The sequence below is a fragment of the Hyla sarda genome, chromosome 1 (genome assembly GCF_029499605.1).
Source record: "Hyla sarda isolate aHylSar1 chromosome 1, aHylSar1.hap1, whole genome shotgun sequence".
In the NCBI taxonomy this organism is placed as follows: Eukaryota; Metazoa; Chordata; class Amphibia; order Anura; family Hylidae; genus Hyla; species Hyla sarda.
The window spans coordinates 195,022,746-195,044,767 of record NC_079189.1 but is presented as its reverse complement, the minus strand read 5'-3'; the positions used below and the strand labels follow the sequence as shown (position 1 = coordinate 195,044,767).

The 22,022-nt window shown below is 41.4% G+C and overlaps 1 protein-coding gene across 3 annotated transcripts in view; it reads left to right on the top strand.

Annotated features, from left to right (window-relative positions):
* Positions 1 to 1,058: 1,058 nt before the first annotated feature.
* BANK1 (B cell scaffold protein with ankyrin repeats 1) overlaps positions 1,059 to 22,022 on the top strand; it is a 472,180-nt gene continuing 451,216 nt past the window's right edge. For 2 of the 3 annotated variants that reach the window (XM_056566500.1, XM_056566520.1), the window contains exon 1: positions 1,059 to 1,212. The gene's annotated coding sequence lies outside the window, so the exon portion shown is untranslated. Of the gene's footprint in view, positions 1,213 to 16,661; positions 16,762 to 22,022 lie in introns of those variants that run through there. The other variant, XM_056566509.1, reaches the window with a different exon arrangement.

Below are 22,022 nucleotides of genomic sequence, written 5' to 3'. Positions count from 1 at the left end.
CAGCTGCTGCACTGGAATTATCAAGTGCAGTTTCTATGCGGAATTATACTTGGAAATTCCGTAGTATAAACTTAACCATACAGTTCTTTCTGTGTCAGTTCCACTCCTGGTTTTGACTACAAATACTGGCCAAAATACTGTTTGAACATAGCTTTATTTTCAGTTGTTTATGTGTTAACATACAGTTTTTTCAGCTTTTTTTTTTCTTTTTTTGCGGTTGGTTTGTATTTTCATTCGAAAAATAAGACTTAACAATGGTGTGTGTGTGTATGTGTGTGTGGCTGAGCACAATGTTAACAGAATATAGACTGTCATACACAGCATATTAACTGCAGTCCAGTAGGGTTTAAAGGGTACCTCTCATCAAATAAACTTTTGATATATTTTAGATTAATGAATGTTGAATAACTTTCCAATAGCATGTTAATGAAAAATATTCTTCTTTCTATTGTATTTTTCCCGATCAGTCCTGTCAGCAAGCATTTCTGACTCATGCTGGAGTCCTAAACACTCAGAGCTGCCAGCCTGCTTTGTTCACAGCCAAACAGGCTGTGAACAAAGCAGGCTGGCAGCTCTGAGTGTTCTCCTTTGTGAACAAAGCAGACTGGCAGCTCATAGTGTTTAGGACTCCAGCATGAGTCTGAAATGCTTGCTGCCAGGAATGGTAGGGAGACCCCTAGTGGTCATTTATTCAAAGTGGAAAATTAAATAGAAAGAAGCATATTTTTTAATAACATGCAATTGTAAAGTTATTCTGCATACATTAATCTATAATATATCAAAAGTTTTTTTGATGAGAGGTACCCTTTAATATTAGATCACATCCTCTTGTTGATGTAGTGATCCCAACAATACTGTTATTTTAGATGTTTTCTACATACAAATCCACAATAGCACATGAAATAAACCTGTGCAAACAATGCAGAGACATTTGTGTACAAGTAAATACATAACATGGGTTTTCATCAGCGGTTCATGTGACATTAGACTTGCTTTACTATTTTTAGCATGTAGGAGCTCAGAAAAACTTCTTCTTTGTGTTGGCAAATGACTTCAGGAAGTACATTAGAAACATCATGGTGTTAAGAACTCCATTAAAGGCAGCTAGAGATTTCCTGCAACACAAGTCCAGTGCACCCTGTATACATTCAGTCTTCATCTATGTAATATCCCTGGTATAGATAACCAGTGCTGGAGATAGCAGAAGAGCAGGTAAGTGTTCTAATGGCTACTTGTATATTAAAGTATAGCGCTGCCTTAATAGGAGCAAACTTAAGTGTATATACAGACAGAAAGCACTCCCTTTCCTATGACTATGGTGAAACATTCAGAAGTATATAGTGCTATAGCTATAGCTATTTAATTGACCACGGTCAGCTCTCAATACCTGTATCTGTTATACAGAGGGCAGAATGTAATTATAAAGCATAGGATGGGAAATTAAAACTGTGCAGTCATATACATTCTATGCATCTACAAGTGTGTATTATCTGTATTTATCTGTTTTGTATGTGTTTGTTTATGTATACACAGTGGGAGACATTTATCAATGTTGGTGTGAGATAGTATAAATTTTACCTATATTTGCTTGGCGTATTTTTTGCGCAACTGCTCAAAACTTACCAAAATGCAAACAGAACTTGATAAATTTTGCGCAATTATAGAAACTAGTGAACTGCAGAGCTCGGTTTAAGCTTTGTGCTCTGACATCTGACACATATGTACATGTCCTATTAAGTGGTGTAGGTTTGCGGGAGAAAAAAAATAGGCTTTGCATAAAAGTTGTGCGCAAAGAATAATTTGCCACACATGATAACTTCATGCCCACTGCATAAAGTGCTCTATGGTGCCCCAAGCAATACACTGGTTTGCAAATTGCTCTTATAAAAAAAAAAAAAAAAAAAAAAACACACGAAAAAGCCCAAACAACAGCAATTACACAAAATTTGGTGCCTAATTAACATCTGAAAAACTGTGTTCATCCATTATAAATGCCCCCCAGTAGGTCTTTATTTAAGTTTAAATGTATATGTATTTTTTTTTACCCTTTGGTGTATTTGTAAATAAGTATATGTGTAAATATGTGTGTACATATATATATATATATATATATATATATATATATACATATATATATATATATATATATATATATATATATTTACAGACACATATACTTATTTACAAACATATATCGTATGGTACCGTAAATGATTACTTATTGCCCTTGCTTTCTAGTTGGTGATTAACAATTCACCAAGGGGGAAATGTAACATTAGTTGTTCAAATCAACCCCCCCCCCCCTAATGGCACATATTCTTCATTAATAACCAAGCAACTGAGATGGAGGCAAGTTTTTAAGTGTGGTCCAGGCTGGTGTGAGATTGTGTAAAGATTTAAATGTTTGCAGTGTACAGTGCTTGAAATTGTCTTTACATTGGGTCTATTATGCCTATTATGTGTTATGCCTAAATATATTTTGTAATTTTTGTACTTTATAGTGTACACAATCTTTTTTGCATACCACCTTTTTCTTTTTTGCTCTGTCCTGTTTTAGGTTATACATGGTTAGTAGCACCTACTTAATGCTGTTTATTCTAGCATTGCCTGCCTATTTTTTGAATGGTTACCAGAAAAACATTTTGGTGACAAAAATGTTTGTAAAAATGCAAAAGCAAAAGAAAGCAGAAAAAAGTTTGTGTGAAGGAGGCATTAGGGTGGTTTGCTTTTTATGTAAACAAATAAATAAATAAACAAATAATAAATAGAATTGCCGATTCTATGGAGATTGTGTTCTGTGACCCCATCAGTTAAGAAAATATTTGTGTTGAAAAGGGATCACTTGACCAGAGAAAGCTTAAAGGGGGTTTCCAACATAAGGTGATTTTAGTACGTACCTGCCAGACAGTAATGGAAATTTGTAGGAAGGATCTGTGCTTGTCTTGGGGCTAAATGGCTATGTTGTGAGATTACCATAGTGCTGTGGCTTTGTTTTTGTTAACTGACTATTTCCTGTTGGAGTTCATTCCCTTAAACTACAAATCCCATGTTTTATTTGTAAGTGTAAGGTCACTTATCTCTCTCCCACAAATTAGCCACCCCACCTATTGAAACACATGTGTCATGTAAGGCACCATCAAGCAATGAGTTGTTTTCATGTTTCAGTGAATTTAGACACAGTGGATTTGTTGTGGATTGTCAGTACAGAATCTGTAACAATATACAGTACAATGCACTATTTATAGAGGTGTTTACTTGTTTCTTTAGAGTCAAAATGCCAGGTTTATCAGACACAAATGTGTATGGTTAGCTTAAGAGCTTGCGTTTTTTTAGCAACACTTTTTTGTCCAGATGTTTTTGGCCTTGAAAAATAAAAAAAAAGTTCTGCTTAAACAGAAGCTTTAAGGCTAGGTTTCCCCACTGTTTTTTTTTCTGGTGTTTTTTTTTTTTAACTCCTTGGGGACGGAGCCCATTATAACCCTAAGGACGGGAGCATTTTTTGCAATTCTGACCACTGTCACTTTAAGCATTAATAACTCTGGGATGCTTTTAATTTTCATTCTGATTCCAAGATTGTTTTTTCGTGACATATTCTACTTTATGTTAGTGGTAAATTTTTGTCGATATTTGCATAATTTCTTGGTGAAAATTCCAAAATTTGATGAAAAAATTGAAAATTTTTCATTTTTCTAACTTTGAAGCTCTCTGCTTGGAAAGAAAAGAGACATTCCAAATAAATTATATACTGATTCACAAATATAATATGTCTACTTTATGTTTCAATCATAAACTTGACATGTTTTTACTTTTGGAAAACATCAGAGGGCTTAAAAGATCAGAAGCAATTTTCCAATTTTTCACAACATTTTCAAAATCGGAATTTTTTAGGGACCAGTTCAGTTTTGAAGTGGATTTGAAGGGCCTTCATATTAGAAATACCCCACAAATTACCCCATTATAAAAACGGCACCCCTCAAAGTATTCAAAATGACATTCAGTCAGCGTTTTAACCCTTTAGGTGTTTCACAGGAATAGCAGCAAAGTGAAGGAGAAAATTTGAAATCTTCATTTTTTACACTGGCATGTTCTTGTAGACCCAGTTTTTGAAATATTACAAGGGGTAATAGAAGAAAAAGCCCCCCAAAATTTGTAACCTAATTTCTCTCGAGTAAGGAAATACCTCATATGTGTATGTCAAGTGTTCGGCGGGCGCAGTAGAGGGCTCAGAAGGGAAGGAGCGACAATGGGATTTTGGAGAATGAATTTTGCTGAAATGGTTTTTGAGGGCATGTCACATTTAGGAAGCCCCTGTGGTGCCAGAACAGGAAAAAAAAACACATGGCATACTATTTTGGAAACTACACCCCTCAAGGCACGTAACAAGGGGTCCGGTGAGCCTTAACATCCCACAGGTGTTTGACGACTTTTCGTTAAATTCGGATGTGTAAATGAAAAAATGTTTTTTTCACTAGAGTGCAGTTTTTTTCCCAAATTTACCATTTCTACAAAGGGTAATCGGAGAAAAATCCCCCCAAAATTTGTAACGCAATTTCTCCCGAGTACGGAGATACCCCATGTGTGGCCCAAAATTGTTGCCTTGAAATACGACAGGGCTCTGAAGTGAGAGAGCGCCATGCGCATTTGAGGCCAAAATTAGGAATTTGCAATAGGGGCGGACCCGGTTACAAGGATGGGGCTTGTCTCCACCAAAACCCTACAGCAGTGTTTCCCAAACAGGGTGCCTCCAGCTGTTGCAAGACTCCCAGCCTGCCAGGACAGTCTATGACTGTCCGGCAACACTGGGAGTTGTGTTTTTGCAACAGATGCAGGCGCCGTTTAGGAAACACTGCCGTATGAGACGTTTTTCATTTTTATTTGGGGGGGGGGGGGGGGCGACGTGTAAGGGGGTGTATGTGTAGTGTTTTACTTTTTATTATTTGTTAGTGTAGTGTAGTGTTTTTAGGGTACATTCACACAGGCAGGGGTTCACAGTAAGTTTCCTTGAAGGAAACCCACTGTAAAACCGCTCGTGTGAATGTACCCTGTACATTCACATGGGGGGGGGGGGCGCCCCAAGGGGGGGGGGGGCACCCCAAACCTTCAGCTGTGGCAAAATGACAACTCCCAGACAGACTGTACATGCTGGGAGTTGTAGTTTTAAAACAGCTGTAGGCACACTGGTGGGGAACCATTGAGTTAGAAAACAGACTCTAGCTCAGTGATTCCAACCCATGTGCCTCCAGCTGTTGCAAGACTACAACTCCCAGCATGTATGGTCTGTCAGTGCACTCTGGGAGTTGTAGTTTTGCAACAGCTGGAGGCACACGGGTTGGAATCACTGAGTTAGGAAACAGACTCTAGCTCAGTGTTTCCCAACCAGTGTGCCTACAGCTGTTGCAAAACTACAATTCCCAGCACGGCCAGACAATCAGGGATGCTGGGCGTGTAGTCCCGCAATATCTGGCCCTTCAGATGTTGCAGAACTACAACTCCCAGCATGCCTGGACAGTCTGGGCATGCTAGGAGTTGTAGTTATTCAACAACTGGGGAAGAACAGTTTGGAGACCGCTAAGTAGTGGCCTCCAAACTGTAGCCCTCCAGATGTTGCAAAACTACCTGCCTAGACTGTCCAGGCATGCTGGGAGTTGTAGTTTTGCAACATCTGAAGGGCCAGATATTGCAGAACTACATGCCCAGCATCCCCGACTGTTTGGCCATGCTGGGAATTGTAGTTTTGCAACATCTGGAGGGCTACAGTTTGGAGACCACCATATAGTGGTCTCCAAACTGTGCCACGTCAGATGTTGCAAAACTACAACTCCCAGCATGCCCAGACAGTCAGTTCAGTTCATGCTGAAAGTTGTAGTTTTGCAACATCTGGAGGACCACAGTTTAGAGACCACTACACAGTGGTCTCCAAACTGTGACCCTCCAGATGTTGCAAAACTACAACTCCCAGCATGCCCAGACAGCCTTTGGCTATCTGGGCATGCTGGGAGTTGTAGTTTTGCAGCTTTTAGAAGGCCACAGTGAAGATCACTTATCGCGATCTTCACTGCAGCCTTCTCCGCCGTACTTTCCGTCCGCCGTTCCTCCTGCTGCATCCGCTGGTTCCTGATGCCGCCTCCGCCGCCTCCGAAGGTCTGGGTAAGCTGGACCATGCTCGCCCCTCTCTGCCCGTGTTCCCCCCGCTCTTTACCGACTTTGATCGGTGGGCAGAGCGGGGGGAAATGAACTCTAACCCCCCGCCCCCCTCCTGCCATTGGTGGTCAGCCTGACCGACCAATGGCAGGGGATAGGAGGGGATGGCGACACTGCCACCTCGCTCCTATCCTTTAGGCTGGTCGGAGCTGTCTCTGACAGCTCCGATCAGTCTTATTTTCCGGGAGATCGGGTCACCAGTGACCTGATTTGCCCGAATCGCGGCAAATCGCAGGTCTGAATTGACCTGCGATTTGCTGCGATCGCCGACATGGGGGGGGGGGGGGATGCCTGCTGATAGATATCAGCAGGCATCCCGGTCCGATCACCGCCCGGCGAGCGGCAGTGATCGGAAATACGGAGGGCGTAGGGATACGCCCTCCATCCTTAAGTGACGGCACGCGAGGGCGTATGCATATGCCCTCCGTCTCCAAGGAGTTAAACTGCCACTGCAATTTTTTAGCCAATATCAGAAGTGGATCCAGTAGGAGGCTATAGGTCCTTCCTTTATATTTTCCATTCCTTTTGAATACACTTTTGGCTTTGGCTCAAAAACTGCAGTGGCAGTTTCCCCAAAAATACCAGTAAAACACCTGTGTGGAAGCTTAGCCTAAAGCTGACCATACACATTCATATCAGACAACCCTGCCAAACATCTAATGTGTCTAATGTGTCTGTGGGAAGCTCTTGACTTTCCTGAGGCTGCGTTCCCACTTAACAGTTTTTGGCGAAAACTCCAAGCAGGCACATTTAAAGGCACCTTGTAGCGGTCCTTCAGCGACGGATCGGCAGCGTAAAATATGCTGTGGATCCGGTCATCAGAACGTACCCTATAGGTGTGCTATATTTGTCCAATAGCATCTTGTGGGTTGATAAATATATGCATGCTTTGTTAAAGTCATATAAGAGACCATGACCTATTGCCTTTATACTCCAGTATACAGTTCTCCTTGTTGGTTCTTACTCAGAATGCAGCAGATAGTATTAATTCAAGATCTAAAATAAAAAGTTTACAGCAAACACATACATGTTAGAAATCATGCAAGCCTGGCAGACATTCATTGATCTCTAATGTTTAAACACAAAAATGTATGTGAACCCCCTTGATAAAAAAAATAATAATAATAATAATATATATATATATATATATATATATATATATATATATATATATATATATATATAAGGATTGTATGGATGGGGAAAGCACAGTAAAATCCTTCTTTATTGCATTACTATTTATTATGAACTATATAACTTATTTTTTTTTACTAAAACAGTTCCTCAGAGAAATGCTATTTTACATCACTTACAGTCCCCTTGTGGCCTAGTGACCACAACCTAAATAACTATAGCCATGGTTCCCTTTTCTATCAGCCTCTGGTTTGACCATGTATTTTTTGTATTATTAATTCATTTCTTTGCAGAAAGTGTCTGTACAATAAATACTCTATACATTATGTTAAAACACCCGTTGCAGGCTTATTCCATGGGTGTGACTTAAATAACAACATCCCATGGGAGGAAATTGTTTCTATCACAACTACCACATTATTGTGTTCGGAGCAAAATGAATCATTTGCATATTGACCACTGATGTGTGAAACGTCTTTGTCACCTGACTGCTCTCTTTGCATTGTAAAACAACATCTACAGAATGTAGATATGCACAGATAAGAAACTTACACTTTGTCCACATTTTCATGGAGAATCTTTAGCTTGTATGACAAATCTCCCTAAAAGATGACTTTGAATACCTTAAAGGGGTATTCCGCCCCTAGACATCTTATCCCCTATCCAAAGGATTGTCGGGGTCCCGCTGCTGGGGACCCCGGGGATCGCCACTGCAGCACCCCGCTATCATTACTGCGCAGAGCGAGATCGCTCTGCACGTAATGACGGTCAATACAAGTCTATGGGAAGGGGGCGTGGCGGTCGTCACGCCCCCTGCCATAGACTTGCATTAAGGGGACGGGCCGTGATGTCATGAGGGGCGGAGCCATGACGTCACGCTGCTCCGGCCCCTGTATCGCCCATCATTACGCACAGAGCGAACTCGCTCTGTGCAGTAATGATGGCGGGGTGCCGCAGCGGCGATCCCCGGGGTCCCCAGCAGCGGGACCGCAGCGATCTAACATCTTATACCCTATCCTTGGGGCGGCGCTGCGAACGGGCGGCACAGACATGAGTGCAAGTTAAGCTACAGAAACCCCCGCCCGTGCCAGTTACAGCCAGATTTCCAGGTATAATAAAACTAACGGCGAACGGCCGGGCGGATCCGGCTAAGGTAGGGATCATAGGAATCAGTGTCTTATTAGGGCGAGTGCTCCGATGGTCCCTGAGCGAGTTGGGGTAGCATCACCACATAATCCCTCAGATAGGGACTACTAGGGTAACTACCTAGACTACCCCTACCAATCTCGTATTACATCAAATGAGACTTTGCGAGACTTTTGTTCTATCTGCTGCATGAGCGCTTCTACAGGATATTTCTGACATTATACCTTATCCTGTAAGTGTCCTGTTTTGTTTTTTTGTAGTGGGGTTCTTTTTACATTGATACAATATTAAAGGTTACGTTTTAAAATGTTGTACACCTTCTGTGAATTTATCTTCATATACAGTAATTCATGTCCAAGCGGATTCTGCTAAAAGAAAGAACATTTTCATTCTTTCAGCGGAGTCCAGAATTTTAATTTCAAGTGCATTTTTTGTTAGCAGCTAAAAGTCAGACTGGGGGTGCTGAGCTGCAGCACACATTCTTTCTCCCCCTTCTGCCCAGCTTTGACTGATTGACATACAGAGCTGGAAGCCGAGTCCTGTACCTTACTCTTGCAGGGCAGGAAGGAGAGTGAGCAGGCATGCAGTTGCAGCTCAGCACTACCAGTAGGACTCTTCAGCTGCAATAAAAGCCATTTTTATAACTTTACAGTGATCAGGAAAACTAAAGATATGGTTAATTTTAACCCCCTAGCACTTATCTGTTGGGATTTGCAGTTCCGCACCTGTTACAGAGGCTTTTCTTTATCTATTTATTTATTTTTACTTAAAGAGGCCCTAGTTACAAAAAAAGTATCTTTGCGACATAAACCTTATTTACATTGTTTAGGCAAGTGTAAAAAAAATAAATAAAATAAAAAAAAGTAGATGTCCCTTGTCTATAGGACTTCCAGAGGCAGTCTGTAATTTTGTTGCTGTCATATACTATGAGAAGAATCTTTACATGCCACAAAAGTAGTTTTTCACATTGAAAATGCAGTCCAACCAGTTTATCTCCTTTGTTTATCTCTGTTGATGTACTGTCAGTCACAGATCTGACAGTAGATAAACAGAGGTAAACCTTTTCTTTCCCTCTGTGCTCGCTTCTATACACTTAGATTCAATTGCATCCAAGTAAACCCAATGGCTTCATTGTCTCCCTGCTCCACCATTCCTTTATCTGTGATGCAAGGGGTGTACTTACAGCAGAGGCTAGATTACCGTCTGTAGATGACAACATGGGAACTGGAACAGGTGAGTTGCTGCATGGGAAAAAGTATATTTTAATATCTTAAGTGGGAAAAGGATATTTTAATATCAGAAGCAGAACTATATTTAGGGGTGGAGCTATGGAGCTTGAATAAGTGAAGTTGGTGACACAAGCATAAGAAGCCAACAAAATATAGGTGGTAAAAACAAAGGTAAAACTTAGATGGAAGATGTCATTAGGGTGGTCTGTGCCAAATAGAAAAATATAAGGAATGAGAATTTCTACAATATGAAAAAACTATATTTTGCCTTAGACTGTGTCCCATTAGTGGGTTTAGTGTGGGTGAACAGGCTGACAGATTTCCTTTACAGGGTTAAATACAGGAGGCAACTTGATGTTTTCATAACCAACAAATGCTTTTATACAGAGAATTAAATAAATGTCAGAATGCACCTTTGTTATTTTTTTTCCTCTCTGTTTATTTTATTCCTGATGTTTTGAGATTCATGTCTGTTTATGTTGTATTTCATAAAACTTTGTAAAACCAAACTTTAAATAAACAGTAATAAAAAAAAATAGAAAAAAAGTCAGTAAGCATGTTCAATACATGGGTGTCACCAACATCTGGTGAGAATAGCACCTTTGGAAATATATTTAGTGACAACAATGGTGATGTTCAATACTTATTTCACCGACTGTATTTATTAGTGTATTAATTAAAAATAAAATTCTCTGGCATGTTACACCGCGGGCTTCTCATGCTCCAAGTAGGGAACCTTTTCTTCAACATGACGGGTTCCTTATAAAGGGGAAATCTTCATTTTTCTCTTTTTTTGGGGTGCTTTGGGACCAATTAATAGATTACCATCAACCCTGAACACCAGTTTTGTGGTGTATTAAAGTTACTAGATTTTGTGCAATCAGAACAATTCACCCAATGGATCGGGTATTAGGAAAAAATGGGACTCCTCAAGGCGCTGGATGTGACATGTAAAATGGTTTATTTTGAACAAAAAAAGGGGATGCAACGCTCAAACAATATAGCGTTTCCAGCCCGAACCGGGCTCTTCCTCAGGCATGAGTATCTAAGAAACAGGTGTTACTTAAAAGACATAGAATAAAACAACATCGGAACCGAACTGGGACCGGAACTGAAACCCAGATGGTAAAGTGCACAATTCATAAATTAGAATACACTAAAATCCAGTAAAACATAAAAAGATTGGTATCCATATAACATAAGAATCTATATATAACCTCATGTTACATACCAATTGCAGCGATGCAGGTACACCTGTTTCTTAGATACTCATGCCTGAGGAAGAGCCTGGTTCGGGCTGGAAACGCTATATTGTTTGAGCGTTGCATCCCCTTTTTTTGTTCCAAATAAACCATTTTACATGTCACATCCAGCGCCTTGAGGAGTCCCATTTTTTCCTAATACCGGATCCATTGGGTGAATTGTTCTGATTGCTACCGGCCGGTTCATGCCTGGACGCCGGAGGGACAAGGAGGCTGCGGATTTTCTGCATATACACGTGTTTATAGGTGTTCTGCTCACAGCATAAACTTGCTCGGTAAGGAGCCATCCTTTCTTTATTACAAGCTACCACATTACATATTGATCTGCACTAGGTGCGCACCTCTCCTTTTTTGTCTTATTGTCCTTTTAGATTTTGTGCAAGGCTCTTTTTGTGCAAAAAATTGTTGACTTTTTGAGTTTTGGGCCTCTCATGGCACTTTTTTTTAACTAGTGGATAGGGCTTAGAAGAAGGATGGCATTTGGATTTATTCCAGGATCAGAAACAGTTGTATACAAATATTATTTATTTGCTAAATCCAGTTTGATTGGATACAGATGTAGCAGAGCTTAGTTTGACACTTGGTGCCACATACTGTGATAAAATAAATGTTGGGTAGGCGATATAGTCCTGTGAAAAGGTATTTGCCACATTGAGAATTCCCCTAATATTGCATACATGTTATCGTAAATGGTTTTGGAATGTAAAATTGCACATTAGGTACATTTATTAATAGCCTTCCACCCATATGAATAAATAAACATCAACTTTTAGGCCACTGTAATAAGACACAAGATAAAAAGCACCATTTAGATGCCATGGAAAGTTACATTGGTCATACATTATGGATTTCAGATGGACATTTTGTGAATAACTTGTCATTTAACATTGATATATAAAGGTGGCTGTCTCGACCGCAGTGCTATAAGTTAAAGGGGTTATACAGGAAAAAACTTATTTTACATATCAACTGACTCCAGAAAGTTAAACAGATTTGTAAATTACTTCCATTAAAAAATCTTAATCCTTTCAGTACTTCAGAGCTGCTGTGTCAGGATTCGGCAGGTTGGAGGTGGATCCTCTGTGTCAGAGAGGGATTGGCGTGGACCGTGCCGGCGGACCGGTTCTAAGTTGCTACTGGTAGTCACCAGAGCCCGCCGCAAAGCGGGATGGTCTTGCAGCGGCGGTAGCAACCAGGTCGTATCCACCGGCAATGGCTCAACCTCTCTGACTGCTGAGATAGGCGCGGTACAAGGGATTAGGCAAGAGCAAGGTCGGATGTAGCAGAAGGTCAGGGCAGGCAGCAAGGATCGTAGTCAGGGGCAATGGCAAGAGGTCTGGAACACTGGCTTGGGACATACAAGGAACGCTTTCACTGGCACAATGGCAACAAGATCCGGCAAGGAAGGGAAGGGGAAGTGAGGTTATATAGGGAAGTGCACAGGTGAACACACTAATTAGAACCAGGCACCAATCAGTGGCGCACTGGCCCTTTAAATCGCAGAGAGACGGCGCGCACGCGCCCTAGGGAGTGGGGCCACGCGCGCCGGGACAGAACAGACGGGGAACGAGTCTGGTAAGCGGGCCGAGTTGCGAATCGCGAGCGGGCGCGTCCCGCATCGTGGATCGCATCCCGGCTAGGGACATTATCGCAGCGCTCCCGGTCAGCGGGTCTGACCGGGGCGCTGCGAACAGGAAAACGCTGCGAGCGCTCCGGGGAGGAGCGGGGACCCGGAGCACTCGGCGTAACATGCTGAAGTTGAGCTGTTCTTTTCTGTCTAACTGCTCTCTCATGGCACCTGTCTCGGGAACTGTCCAGAGTAGAAGCAAATCCCCATAGCAAACCTCTTCTGCTCTGTGCAGTTCCCGAGACAAGCAGAGATGTCAGTAGAGAGCACTGTTGCCAGACAGAAAAGAATAACTCAACTTCAGCAGCTGATAATTATTGGAAGGATTAAGATTTTTTAAAAGAAGTAATATACAAATCTGTGTAACTTTCTGGAGCGATTTGATATATAAAAAAAAAAGTTTTTCCCTGGAATACCCCTTTCAGTTGTCAATTCAGAAAAAAAAAGAGTGATCTATTTTTCCCCTGATCTGCAGACTAGTCTAGGCCCTTATTGAGATGTGAATTTGTCTTTCAGCCTTAAAGGGGTACTCCGCCCCTAGACATCTTATCCCCTATCCCCTATGTCAGATCACCAGGGTCCCACCGCTGAGGACCCCCGCAATATGGCAAGCAGCACCCACCTGTAACTGCTTCCGGAAGCGCTGGAGGATCTCTGGCTAATTCCTCCCGACCACGGGAACGGAAAATCGTGATGTCACGACTCCTCCCCCGTGTGACATCACTCCCCGCCCACTCAATGCAAGTCTATGGGAGGGGGCGTGATGGCCCTGCTGAAGAAGAGGCAAGTTAGCCTTGAAATGCGTACAGTTGTTACCGCACAAATAACTATGATTGCAGACCATCACAACTAACAACTGTTCATACCTCTGAATGACGGACTCCATTTAACCAGTACCATTTAAAAAGCACACACTCTAAGAGCCAAGTTGACTCCTTTTTACAACATATGGAGTAATATCTTTAACAGAAGAACACCTGTGGCTGCCTAATTCCTCTTTATTACATCATAAGAGACTGTTATATATCACATAATATTCTTAAACAAGAGAACACCTGCGGTCGCTTGATACCTTTTTATTCCACTATAAGGAACTGCTGTATTGCATAATATTTTCTTACCAGGTGAACACTTGTGGCTGCTTCATAATTGCATGAGCACCAATTAATTACTGTCTAACCTGCCACTCTCCTATGACTTATACAATCGGAAACATAGATCGACACACAGCTAAGGCTGTTTTAGTTTATATTTACACTAATATTGCCAGCTTCCTATATTGTATTCTTTACAGAGGGAAGTAACACATTAGTGTTACAATAACATTTATTGCCAGCTGTTTATTGTATAACATACAACATAATTACATTATTGCTATTTATTTTAATCTGCCATAGGAGTAGCCCTGTGGTCTGCTATTTGCAGCAGTCATTTAATATATCTGGGTCTGCATTCTATGATTATTATTAGTACATATTATTATTGTTTTTTTTATCATAAATTTAGTTTTATCTTTTACTTCCACTTTAAATAAATGTTTATGTTAAATAGATAATTGATTGACCCAAATCATCTTCTCCACTAATTTGTTTTATCTTCTCCACTGGTTGTGTGACCTACCGTAATCAGATTATCTAATTTATTAATACATTATTGTTAACTAAGATCAATATATTAATAGAGATTGTTACATTCCATAAGGACATGCAAAACAAGCTAGTATTATCATGTGCAATTTTATTTCCCATTTGACAACAGCTGGAGACACCACTGCTGTCCTTGTATTTTCTAACAACCAGCTGGAGAGAGTTTTTCATGTATTTGGGTTGCTCCATGAGCCAAATCGCCTTAAATTGTTGCTCACCTTATAAACTGGAGAGCGCAAAGTGAGAGCCCCAAGTTTTGAGACCAGGGAGCGGTGACAAGCCTAACCACAATGGTTCAGACCAGTGTTTCCCAACTGGTGTGCCTCCAACTGTTGCAAAACTACAACTTCCAGGATGCTTTGCCTGTTCAGGCATGCTGGAAGTTGTAGTTTTGCAACAGCTGGAGGCACACTGGTTGAGAAACACTAGCCTAGGTGTTGAAAATGCTGCAGGTAGACAGCTTGGTAACAGGTAAGCTGTGTATAGTCTGACGGTTGGTGCAACAGCTCTCTGTTATTCCAACTTGGGGCACGCCAGGTTATGTTATTGAACAATTGGTGATTTAAAGGGGTACTCCGCCCCTAGACATCCTTTTGGATAGGGGATAAGATGTCAGATCACGGGAGTCCCGCCGCTGGGGACCCCTGGGATCTCGGCTGCAGCACCCACTTGTTGCGGCTTCTGGAAACGCTGGAGGCTTCGGCTCCCGACCACAGTGACGTGAGATCGTCATGTCACGACTCTGCCCCCGTGTGACATCATGCCCCGCCCCTCAATGCAAGTCTATGGGAGGGGGCGTGACAGCCACCACGCCCCCTTCTATAGACTTGTATTGAGGGGGTGGGGTGTGACATCATACGGGGGTGGAGTCGTGACATCATAATCTCCCGTCACCGTGGTCGTGAGGCGTTAGGATGAGAGCCTCCAGCGCTGCCGGAAGCCGCAACAGGTGGGTGCTGCAGCCGAGATCCCGGGGGTCCCCAGCAGCGGGACCCCTTCGATCTGACATCTTATCCCCTATCCTTTTGATAGGGGATAAGATGTCTAGGGGTGGAGTACCCCTTTAAGCAGGGCTAACTCTGTCTGAGGGAAAAGGACAGAAAAGGACCTGCAACATACAAAAAGTAAAAAAAATAAGACAGGCAGAAACACTTTTTAACACTAAACACTTACATGTAGGGCAACCTGCTATGACAGCACCTTCTGTACCGAGCACACAGGTCTCCAGAGCTCAGGCAACTCAGTCTGAGGGAAAATGAAAGTAAACTTCCAATTTGGCAACTCATGGCCCTTTGTGAGGTGAATTAAATTTTTCACAATATTTATTAAAGCTTGTTGGCCTTTTTGATAAGTTTGGTTCACACCAGCAAGAAACAGTGCAAAAAAAAAAAAAAAAAAAAAAAGAAGGACAGCAAAACAATGATAAATCTCCCCCTATAATCTTAAATTTCCACTCTAGTGACATAATACTTACTTATAGTTTACTTATAGTTTAGGCATAGAGGATGTCTCTTGTCATTTTTACAATCTTGGACACAAATAGATTGTGTGAGAGATCTTTGTTTTGCCCTTTGACATATTTATGCAACCCCTTAGTTGTCTATTTTCTAAATAATTTAATAGTTTTTGGGACCGTAGTCCTCCAATATCATTTAATTGTGGTATCCTTGGGGTGCGATGTGAGGTGTAAGGGGCAGATGGTGTTGCCCAGGGGTAGATTCTATTAACCCCTTCGTGTTCGTGACACCAGGGCGTGGTTTGCCACCCAAAGGTAACACAGCTAGTCCTAGGTTAGGCAGGGGTAAATAATAGTCCAAGGCCAGGTTAAGATAAACAGTAGCTTTTACTGAGATTAGACAGGTGTTACAGTCTATACAGTTCGGCCAGGATCCCAGAGAGGTGACCAGTAACACAGGGGACCTCGCAGCTTGCTGGGACTTGCAATGACTTGAGAGACTATAGGTGCAGGCCACGCTGACTACAATTGACTTGACTTGACTGAAGATGATGATAGCAGATAAAGAGGACTTGACTTACTGACTAGTGGCTGCAATTTAGGTTGAGGCCTCCAGATGTGCTGGACACTGACCGTGAGACATCTGAACTGGACTTGACCTCAGCAGAAAGTGTGGTGTAAGAGAGAAAAGAGAGCTATTGCAGTTCCTCCCTTGCTTATAAAGGGGGACTGAGCAAGGAGCCCATGGGCCAACTGTGGGTCACCTGGTGCTCTCTGGGTAACAAAACATATAACTTAAACATGTGACAAACATTATCATGTGACTAACAATCATGTAACCATATCAAAGGTCCTTTACACTTAATATACAACCTGAGGACGTACAGGGACTCAACCTGACAGGACTGTAGGAACATATCCCGTACTGGGATATCACATAATAATCTGGTTGACCATCTTTGAACCTGCTCCAGGCAAAAGAAACAAACATGAAAGAGATATTGTATCTGTCATTGTTTGTCAACTGTTACACCCTTTCACATCAAAAAAGGTGCTGATGGTAAGTAAAAATTTTATCTAGTGCATGGCCGACATTAGTGAGTGGTGCTGAGCCGTTCAACCTCCACTCATTAGAATAGAGCCATCATGTGCCTCTTCATGTGCAGCAGTTGTGTACACTCCTATTCCTGTAAGCTTATTTATGACTTCTGTCAGATTCTTCCTGCTTCCTGTAAGCCACATTACTTTTCAGTACTCTTGCCGGACAAGTTTTAAAGGGGTACTCCGCTGGGAGCTCGTGACATCATAGCCCCGCCCCCTCCTGATGTCATGCCCCCTCAATGCAAGTCTACGGGAGGGGGCGGGCGTATACAGCGCCGTTGTTATATTTGAATTTCCTCTAAGTATATAAATGTAACATACAAAAAATATGGTATAACCCCCTCAAAAAACAAGGTGTAATCTCCAGGGGTGACAATCCTTCTTTCCCATAAGAATTGTGAAAGTGTGGAACAGTCTACCTCAGGAACTGGTCTCAGCAGGGATGGTTGAGGGCTTCAATACAGGGTAAGATACATTCTTAGAACAAAATCACATTAACACACATGCATAAATATAGAATTACATTCCATCAGCCTTCATCTACCCATATCCCTTGCCTTCACCTCATTGGTTGAACTTGATGGACAAGTGTCTTTTTTCAACCTTATTATGTGACAGAGATGTTCTGTCTGAATGGGTGGGATGTATGTGCTGTCGGAGAAGATTATAGGTGTGAATTAAGGTAATGGAGGAACAAGGTAGGGAAGGGGATGATTGTGCTATCAGGGAAAGGGAGTGGTGTTCTGCTACTAATGGAGCATGCAGAGTAATGGCATAATGCAAGATGGGGATTTTATGGCCTACAAACCGAAAAGAGATATACTAATGGGGAGGTTGCCCTTTATAAATGTTAAAAGGTCTTAGTTCTTCATTCCCCAATGTATTCTTGTTATCAGAGTGACTATCCTTGCAAGAAGCAATATTCTAATAATATGTCAGATATTTGCTTGATAAATCAGTAAGTCACTTTACATGTGGGAGACTGTAGGAAGCAAAACTAGTTACTGAAATGATAACAACATTATACTATCACCAAGTGTAAAAGGGGTATTCCAAGATTTTTTTTTATTTGACTATGGTACAGGGGCTGTAAAGTTAGTGTAGTTCATAATATAGTGTCTGTACCTGTGTGTGACAGTTTTCTCACAATTCTTCTGTGATTTTCACCCCAATATTTATTTTTAACAGCATACAAAATGACTGTTGTCTCAGATTTTTCACGGGTTGCAATGCAGCTGAGACCTGATTCACTAGTCAGCTGATGACAGGGAGCCTGTCTGCTTCAATGGGTGGAGGGATCAATCTGCAACTAATGCAACAGCTGTAGGCACCCTGATTGAAAACCACAGGTCTTTATGAATGGATGCAGCTCATTTATGTTTCAATGGGTGGGGTGTGGGAGGGAGGAAATGGAATTATTGGATTTTTCGGCAAAGAAGAGAACTCAAAAAGGAAATATCAGTTCACAAAAAGCTAGCCACAGTGTTATGTAATCTCACAACATAGCCATTCAGCCCCAAGACAAGCGCAGATCCTTCCTAAGCATGTCCATTACTGTCTGCCAGGTACGTACTAAAATCAACTTATGGTGGATAACTCCTTTAAGTATTACCATCATACACAGCTTTTTATGTATTTTATGGTGATGTTTAAGGGAATATAAGTCTCTGTTTACATATGCACTTAAAGTTTTGCGCGCATTACTGATTTTCTTGTCAAAATGGCATACACTTTGACAGAACCTGATGGAACACACTATATATAAAAAGAATCTGTGGTGAGCCACTGGTTTCCCAAATGCCATAGATCCCCTCGAATATTTAGAGAGAATCACACCACTCATGTAAACAGAATTCTATCAGAGTATTGTATGGCAGTATTAGTTAAGCACTGACCCGGTGAGATATGGCAGGGATATGTCAATATAACATAACTCTGTAAGGTAGACACTGTATGGTAGTCTTTAGCATTGTAAAATTGGAAAAATGTGACACTTTATTGTACTTAATGGATATATGACACATATTGTGATTCTTTGTTGCTTTTTGTTTTTTATTTGCTAATATAGTGCAGTGTAAGCTATCATTAGAGAATAATGTAGAGTTAAATAAATTATCTGGCCATGCAGAGAAATTGGGTATGACACTTCATAAGTGCATCTGGTCATTTTATTAAGTTGTTAAAGATTACCCAGGTGAACTCATTAGACTCATAAGTAGGGTTGGGGTCTGTTCACATTATATACAGTGTTGATGCATTTTCATATTCGAAGTCTATTCACACGTACAGGATCCTGCACAGATTTGATGCGCTGGATTTGTAACTGCAGATTAGAGCTGTGCTCAGTCATTGGGGGAGATTTATCAATGGATTTACACTGGTTTTTCCTGTCTAAATTTGTCGCACAGAAAGTCGCAGTCTAAATATGTGCAACTTTTCTGTGACTTTTGCTCTAGAAGATTTTTAGAACATGATGCATGCAAGTCTATTTTAGACGGAAATGCATTGGAAAATGCATTGGTGCTGAATTTATCAAGTATGACTTTAGTGCGACAAGTCGCATCTGCCCAAAATACGCTGAAATGTCAGACCATGTTGGAGCAGGTCTAAATGCAGTTTAAGCTGTAGACCCTGAAGTCTGAGCACAGAATTTATCAAGGGCTGTGAGACCTTTGATAAATTAGGAGCACAATAGACAGGAGACTACCACATACGCTTGTCTATAAGCATACCCAGAATAGACTAGATTAGTAAATGTCCCCCATTTAGTTTAAAGTGAGATCTGGAGCAGAAAATCATGTGCATCAAATCTGCGCAAGATACTGTACATGTGAACACAACCTCAATGTGCATTTTTTAGATACATATTGCCATGAGACAAAAGTGATTTGACCTATGATAACAATTGAGGTGTTTATTAAGGATTTAAAGTCTTTAGGCTGTATTCGCATATTACATTTTACTGCAGTTTTTACTGTAATTGGCTGTTTCTAATGTGATTTTCCAAAATCATGGTAAAAATGCCATGATTTTGAAACAGTTACTGCAAGTACAGAAAAAAAGCAGCAAGAAATGCCTTAGGAAAGGGGTATATCTACTATATATACTGATGCTATAATTATAGAGCAAGAGTACACAGATAGAACTGGTAGGGGGGAATTTGGGAGCGAGCAGGAACAAATTAATAGGGGATGTTGTTGCACTGTAGTTCACAGGAGGTCTGCTGAATCATGACTGACTTCCTTTTGACACATTAGGGTACGTTCACACTGAGGAATTCAAGAGCAATTCACAAGGAATAATTTCGGTCAGAAAATTGTTGCCTTCTTCATCAAGCGCAATTCAAGGGGAATTCAAGTGGAATTTCCATGAGGAAATGAAGAGGAATGAAGGAGGAGGCTATTTAATCTACTTTTCTGATTTCCGCTCGAATTCCACTTGAATTCCACTTGAAAACGATGTCGGGCAGAATTTTTTTTTACCATTGACATCTATTGGATTCTGCTCCCGGATTCCACTTGAAGAATGAACATGTTCTTTCTTCAAGCAGAATAATATCCGCAGTGTGAACAGGACAGCAGAAATAACATTAAAGTCAATGGGCAGAGGAGATGTGCATTCATTTGGAGTGGAGAATTCAATAGGAATTACGAGTAAATTCCTCTTGAATTACTCAGTGTGAACGCATATTTAGGCCATCGGACTTTCTGTTGGTCATACTGGTGATTCCATGACCATTAGGCTAGTTTCAGACTACAGAATCTCCAGGCAAAAAATTTCCGCCCGGAGATTGCGAGTGTGGCCAGCGCCGGCTGAATCAGTCGGCGCTAGGACCGCGCGGACACTGCAGTCTCCAATAGACTGCAATGTGTTCCGCGTTGATTTCCGCCTGAAGAAAGAGCACCGCCTTTCTTCAGGCGGAAATTTCTAAGCGGATTTTCAAAGCGGATTTTCCGCTTCACAAATTCCGAAGTGTGAATTTGTGAACGGAAAATCATTCACTACACTATACATTTTAGAAAGCGGAATTTCTGCCTGCAATTTCAAAGCAAAATTGCAGGCGGAAATTCCGTAGTCTGAACCTAGCCTTAGAGTAATGAAATGCGTAGCTGTAGCTGCACTGGAAGAAAAAAAAAGGGTGCTGTATGACTAGTAATGACTAGCAATGATTGCTGACCTGGCGCCCCAAAATTTCATTGCCGGAGGGTAGAAACCAGGGATAAATGGTATTTACTGTAAAAATGCCGAAATTGCAATTGATTGTGGTATCTAAACAGTTAAAGGATGGACATCAGCATGATTGCCCATGACCGTCATTACCTGAAGTTTACCGGCATCTGCTGATTATGACGTGGCCCGACTACCGAGCCCCAACCATATTCCCTCACCCAACCCTATAATATGCCGGTACGTCATGGGTCAGGAAGGGGTTAATTATGAATAATAAACAGCATCCACTAACTAAAACTAACCGTTTTAGGTTAGAGGACAGCAGGAGAAAGCAGTGAGATAAGGTTTGGAGAGCTGAAGAGTTTCTTCAACCCTAGTTGGCTTCTGCATTTAGATATACACTTGCACTTATTGCCAAGAAATAAGGCAACAAAAAGAAGTGGTTGGAATTGAATAAACCCTATGTGTGTGAATGCAATAAAGGTATAGAGAGTGAAAGGATACGTTTACTGGCGAAAACTGTACAACTGAAAGAAATCTCTAGTACCCTGTTGCCAGTTGCCCCAACCCTAGATATGGCTGGGCATGGAGGCATACAGGTTTCTTATGGCATTTCCCACAGATGTCTCATGTAGATCATATACCCTTGAACATTGCCATCCAAGCTGGTATCCAAGCTGGTTGCAAAAATGCCTAATTGGCAATAAATTAGATAACCAGACAAGCCAAGGAAGTGTTGCAATCTGGTGGAGACATTCCTGGGGGACCTGCTGAAAAATTCTGTTTGGAATCCCTGCCATGAGGCAAGACATGTGGCCGGTGGATGCCCTGTACATATCACTCAGCTGTTAGTGTCTCTCTTTTTACTACAAGGGGTGACTGACTGTTGTATGTGAGGACTCCCCAGAATACACCGTGTCACTCCACAGCAAAAGCAGGACTGAAGTGCTCACCACGAGGCCTCCATAAACAAACATCACTACTGTCAGATAGGTGATACCTGTTAATGTGATCTATTCATTCCCTAAAGGCCAAAATATAATAATTTCC